General features: G+C 45.8%; 1 long non-coding RNA gene across 2 annotated transcripts in view; it reads left to right on the top strand.

Moving 5' to 3' along the window:
- LOC306833061 overlaps positions 1–5,739 on the top strand; it is a 28,815-nt gene extending 23,076 nt beyond the window's left edge. For both annotated transcript variants that reach the window (XR_013780294.1, XR_013780295.1), the window contains one exon: positions 5,168–5,739. This is a non-coding gene — a long non-coding RNA (uncharacterized lncRNA). The remainder of the gene's footprint in view (positions 1–5,167) is intronic.
- The last annotated feature ends 261 nt before the right edge of the window (positions 5,740–6,000 follow it).

Below are 6,000 nucleotides of genomic sequence, written 5' to 3' on the forward strand. Positions count from 1 at the left end.
AGGCCGAGGAACACACAGACCTGACACTGAATCCACCCTGAGAGGGCATGACTCACGACCCAGTGTTTATTGTGATCAAACCCCGGGAGAGAGCCTGTGGTGGGCTCTGCAAGGTCGACAACTTTTGAAGGTCACGCTGGGATTTCTCAGACTTTTTCCTTGTTTGTTGACATATTTGAGTAAATAACTCAAAGGTAGAAACTGTTTGCAGAACTGATGGGACACGATTGTATTTTTTGGTGTCTAACATTTCGTGTAAAAAAAAAAAGCGTTGAGGTGATATGTGGAAACAACTAACATTCGTTAGGTTGTTGTTGTCATAGCAACCAAACTTTACTGTGGCTTCAGGCACAGAGAGAGACGAGCTTATTCTACATTCTGTGAGCTTAAATGCCTGTTGTTTTTTCATGGAGTCTGGTCGGTCCTGGAGAGGAAGAAAAAACAAAGGGGGTGGGGGGTTGGGGGGGGGTCATACTGTTCAATCCACAAAGATCCTGTGCCACAGTCGTTCATATCGTCCCGCTGAAAGAGTCGCTGTCGTTAACGACACAGCGTTGTTACGTAACTCAGCTTCCTGTGCCTGTGGTCGAAAGGTTGGATGTGTGCAAAATGAAATCTGAGCTGCAGCAGCTAAAGGGTTAACTCCATTATAGAGATCATTCAGGAGGCAGATATCAGAAGACGTCAAACGTTCATGAGTCAACAGGCAGAACGAGAGTGTGAGGATATGTGGAGCAATCGACACTGACGATAAGATTTCATTTGTGTCTGATAGTTCAGCTCTGACTCAACGCACCTCGTCCTTTTGTGTGTTTGTTGTGTCTTGTTTTCAGTCTTCGTAACTCGCTGCGAGTTTCCTCCCGAGCCGCCTGCAGGAGCGTCGAGGCCGCTGATGAAGTTAGAGGAGGTTGAACAAATTTAAAACGTGAAGGAAGTCCCTGAGGACGCTCGCTTACACAGCAAACAGCGTTTTCACTGACGATCATCAAAACGTGTTTGTCTCCTCAGAAAGCTGCTCGCTGGCAGCAGCTCAAAACCATGAACTCTGATGCGAGTCCAACGTTTATTCTATAGATTCTGACTGAAGTTTAAAGTGTGCGCTGATTGAGATGTGGAGCGGTCACCTCCCGGGTCACCGCTGATTCAGACCGTCTCTTTCTGAAAGCCTGGTCCAGGTCTTGTTCCTTTCTTTAGACGGCGCATTGTTGAAATGCTACAATGACTGAGGACAATATCTACCAGCCCTGTCTCACACACAGCACCCAGTGATCCATTCAGCAAAGTATTATTAGTCTGTTTATTTAAGATTGAAGATATTCATACGAGTCGATGTAAGAGCGCTGGCTTATTATCTCTCTGTCATTTAAATGTGTTTTTTTTTTCCTCCTCTGCAGAACAACAGCGTCATTGTTCCCTCTTCATAAGCGAGATTAAAGAACAGTTTAAGTGGATCCAGAACGGCCGGGGGAGCGCGTCTTAGGCCAAAATCATTGTTTTCATGTAATTAATGGAAAATGAAGTGAGCCCTGTTTTAATAAGGGAGGGAAGGACAGATAACACGGGGGGATGATGGGACACAAGATGCTTTTGTTCTGTGGCTTCTTCACAGTCACACACACACACACACACACACGCACACACACACGCACACACACGCGTGCGAGGATTTGGGCTAACGCAGCTGTGCAGATAACATTCAGCGACGGCGGCGCGGAAAGAGAGGAGCTGTCAGGGAGTGGCGGCAGAGCGGCAAGTCCAGCAGCAGCAGCAGAGCGGCGTCTGAATTTAACGGCCACGCTCGTGACTACGAACAAGAGGAACGAAAGGCGGAGAAAAGAAAAGCTCGTGGTGTGTTTGCATTGTGACGGGATTTGGAAAGAGGCGGCTGCAGTCTCGTCTAAGATGATTTTGACTTTTTAACCCGACTGTTTCTATGGAAACGGGACGGTAAATAACACACGGACCCACACGTTCTCACTCGCAATGTGCCAACTCACCCCACGGTCCAAGTTAGTACAAACTTCTGTGGTAGCTAGAGAGGTGCAAGTTCAATTCCTGAGAAATGATGAGGTGCCCTTGGGCAAGGGAACCGAACCCCCAACCAGTTGAGGAGCACTCGCTGTGGGCAGCCCCTTCACTCTGACATCTCAACCTTCGTGCATGTCCATAGGATCCTGTGTGTGTGTGTGTGTGTGTGTGTGTGTGTGTGTGTGTGTGTGTGTGTGTGTGTGCAGCATCTTCAACAACTGAATTTCCCCTCATTGGATTAATGAAGTAAATCTTCTTCCTCTTGGGACGGAAAATGATCTTTATGTCCTGTTGGTTAGTCAAACAGTTTATCATCCAAATGGACTTCTTCTGTCTCCCCATGTAATCAGATTACTGATGAAAGCGTGAAGCTGAAGGACTTAAGGGTCCCACACAAGGACTCAGTGATACTGAGACTCATTGGGACCGAGCCGGCGTTCTTAGCTCATGAAGTGTTGGTCTGGATCAGTCTGGAAAAACCAGTCCCAGATAAGCTCTTACCTTGAATCAGACGGGCCTAATGACACCGTGTTAAATCATTGTGTTATTCTGAGCTCGGGGACTTTCCACACACACACACACACACACACACAGAAAAATGCACTCACGTCAGCACACGCCTCGGTGTTCAAAGACACATTTGACTGCGAGTGTGAAATGATTGCTCTCAGTTTGAACCAATTATGGTGTGCATGATTGAAGCCGTAAGAGTCCCGGCGCTAACCTCAGGGGCAATTTTTTAATTTTTTTTCCCCCCCTGCGAGTTTTCTTTCTCATGACGTGACAGTGAGAGCGCTGCCTTCCTGTCTTTGTCTAAATTGAAGGAGTGAAAACAGAAAAGTAATCCTTTGCCGTGCAAACAGCCGGCTGCTGTGTGCATCACAGAGCGGCAGCAGCGACACTGAAAAACACTCATTTCCAACAACACGCTTGTTTTTTTTCTCGGTCTGACTCACAGCGTCTAAGTAAACATTTTGCCCCTGAAGAGACGGTGAATCCCGACCTCTACTTTATCCTCATTATCTTCCATATAACGTGCAACGCAAACAGTCGGCTAACACTGGCGGGCAATTACGCTCAGTTCAACACCGGGTCAGAGAGGATGATGCACAGGCTATCGTGAACGTTAGCCTAGCATGCTAAGAGTGTTACCTTTCTCACGCATTCATATACGGTAGATGCATGACGAGCTGCACACAGATAATGACTGTTGTGGTTTTAGAAATGAGGAAACAAATATATATAGAGAGCAAACAGAAGACGGGGGTTTCTGCAGGACGACGTCAACAGCAGCTTTCCAGCTTCTCATTGTGTTTCTGATCTGCCCTGAGAGCAAATCAAGAAAGCCCATTCTGTGGGAGTTTACTGCACATCTGAGATTAAACTCAACACTACGGGTGTGTCAACAAAAGGGGATTTTTTTTTTTTTTTAACAAGGATTGTTTCTGCAGCTTTCCTAATCAAACAGAAATATTCACACATATTTCCCAGAATGAAGGTTCCAGCTGTTTGAGCCCGTTTGCTTCTTTTCTGTATTTATTCAAACATGCTTCAGGAATCCACGAGGGGATTCTGATTTACGCTCTTTCATTTAAAGACGTGCTTCTCATGACCTCAATTACATCGGTGGGGTGTGTGTGTGTGTGTGTGTGTGTGGTGTTACATTTCCATTACAAATGTAATGTAACTTTGTACACTATAATAATAACCATAATAATCTGAGAGGAAGTTGGTCTCTTCTGGGCTCCACCGTGTTTCTACAGACGTGCATGTAACTCTTACAGACTTTGTTCTCAAACATCTAAATAATAAACTGCACATCACACTGAACAGAACTTTGTGTTATTGTGTGTTTGGCCTGTAGATTCCTCATTTCATGACCTGAAGACGTGTTCAGGATGTGCACGGGGAAACCTTCAAATACTAAACACTTGATGTTATTACAAGGCGCTTCAGAGGTCAGAGGTCGAGTGAGTAGGACAGATAGCAAACAGTCAAAACACAAGGATCTAATTTAATTTGAAGTTTATTTAATGTGGATGTAACATTTACATTGGACAGACCAGGTGCATTGACCTGAGTGTCACTTGTCCACAGGCAGGATAAAAGAATTCAACTAGCAGGGAAGCAAATCAACAATAAAAATATCACAAAACAAAAACAGAACAAAGAACAAAACAAAAAGCAAAAGCAAGCAACTAGCAGACAGCAACATGATCAAGCAGCTCATGTGAGCACTGTTCAACCATGATCACCTTTTTATTTTGACTTCAAAGAACACGAACACGTATCTCCAACACGGACGTTTTCTCCAAAGCGTGCAGGGAATCTTTTTTCTGTGAACGCTCTCGACGACCTCGGGATCATTTCTCCAAAACAAAAACCTGATGAAACTGTCGTCGGAAATTGTCCAGAGGGAGATAAGGCATCACGCCAGGCTGATGGTTTTGTAGTGAAATATGATTTCTGCGGCTTTGATTGGCTGTCAGTTCGCTGTCACATTACAGTAGCTGTGAGGTGAAGCGTGCACAGTGATGACACCGAGCAGGATGAACCTGCAAAATAAAGACTAACCCTTCTGTTGGCTCCAAAACAACACATCTGGATAGTTGCTGCATGCCTGAGTCTGTCGCTCACAGACAGAAACATTTCAAAGCCCTGTGACTGACTGCATACCTGAGTTAGTGTGAATCCTCGTGCAGCTGTTGACTCCGCCCTCTTTCATTTCAAACAGGTTGAAAACAAACACTCTGAATCCTCTGCAGCTACTGTTTCTCTCTCCGGCTCGGCCTGTGTGTGCATGTGTGTGCATGTGTGTGCATGTGTGTGCACGTGTGTGCACGAGGCCCAGCTGTGAATTCATGAGGGTGGGATAGGTTACAGATAATAACCCACATCTAACAAGAAAAACACAACCTAACTAGCAAAGATCGAACTGCACGCTGCCAAGACCTCTTCAGCCCGCTTCACATTTCCTTCTTAAAAGGTTCGAGGTGCCAAAGAAATTAGAGGGACATTCCACTGCAGTGTGATGTGCATGAAGATTAAGGAGTAAGGGGGTTCTGGTCTATCTCACGTAGCATGTAGTCCAATTTCCGCAGCTTTGAGTCTGATTTGTTGCATTTCTCTCTTCCTGCAGCCCTTCAGGGAGCAGCCGTGTCTCACCTTTGTACGTCTGCTGTCTGAAGGCTGCAGCGCCCCGAGACGATCCAGAGTGGCTGCTGCTTTCAGACGCTCACCAAAGATGGATGAACGTGTCAGCTGGAGTCCGGTGCCCACATGTAAACAATGAAGCCTGGACGCTTTCATCTCTTCAGCCCCTCTCTGTTTCACCTTCACGCAGGAGAGCAGCGAAGGAGTCCCTGCCAAACCTTCACCTCGAGCCGGGAAGCTCGCCAGAATCTAACCTGAAGCGTTTTACAGCACTGAAAATGTGGAGAGGGAAGTAAAAGGTCCTTCCTGAACTTCAAGCCAATTTTTAGCACTTCAAAGATGGAGGGGAGAGAGAGAGAGAGAGAGAGAGGTTAGGGTGGGAGAGGTGAGCAGTGGTAGAAAATAAATCAGTTACTCAATATTGCACTTTGTTTGACTTTGAATTCCATTGAATCCTTCCTTGAACTTCTCCTTCCATACACCTCCGAGCACAGCATACTGTCCATTCTTCTTCTTTGCTCTGACAGCTGTGGTTACTAATTAAATATGGTTCCCGACTCTTGCTTCTAAAAAAAGCTGCTTCTTTCCTCTCCTGGATGTCTTTTCTACTATTACAGTGAAGGCTGAAATATTTCACCGTGACAACCAGCTGCGTGACAAACGTGTGTTACCGGAGGATCCCTCTAGAGGGAGCACCTCATAAATCAAACCACGTAAAAAACAACAAAGACGAGAACATCTGATTACCGGTGGACCAAACAAGCCATCATCACCGTCTCCATTTTGTTTCCCCATCATGGTGCATCGTGCTCGTTTTTT

Source organism: Symphodus melops (assembly GCF_947650265.1).
Source record: "Symphodus melops genome assembly, chromosome: 12".
Classification (NCBI taxonomy): Eukaryota; Metazoa; Chordata; class Actinopteri; order Labriformes; family Labridae; genus Symphodus; species Symphodus melops.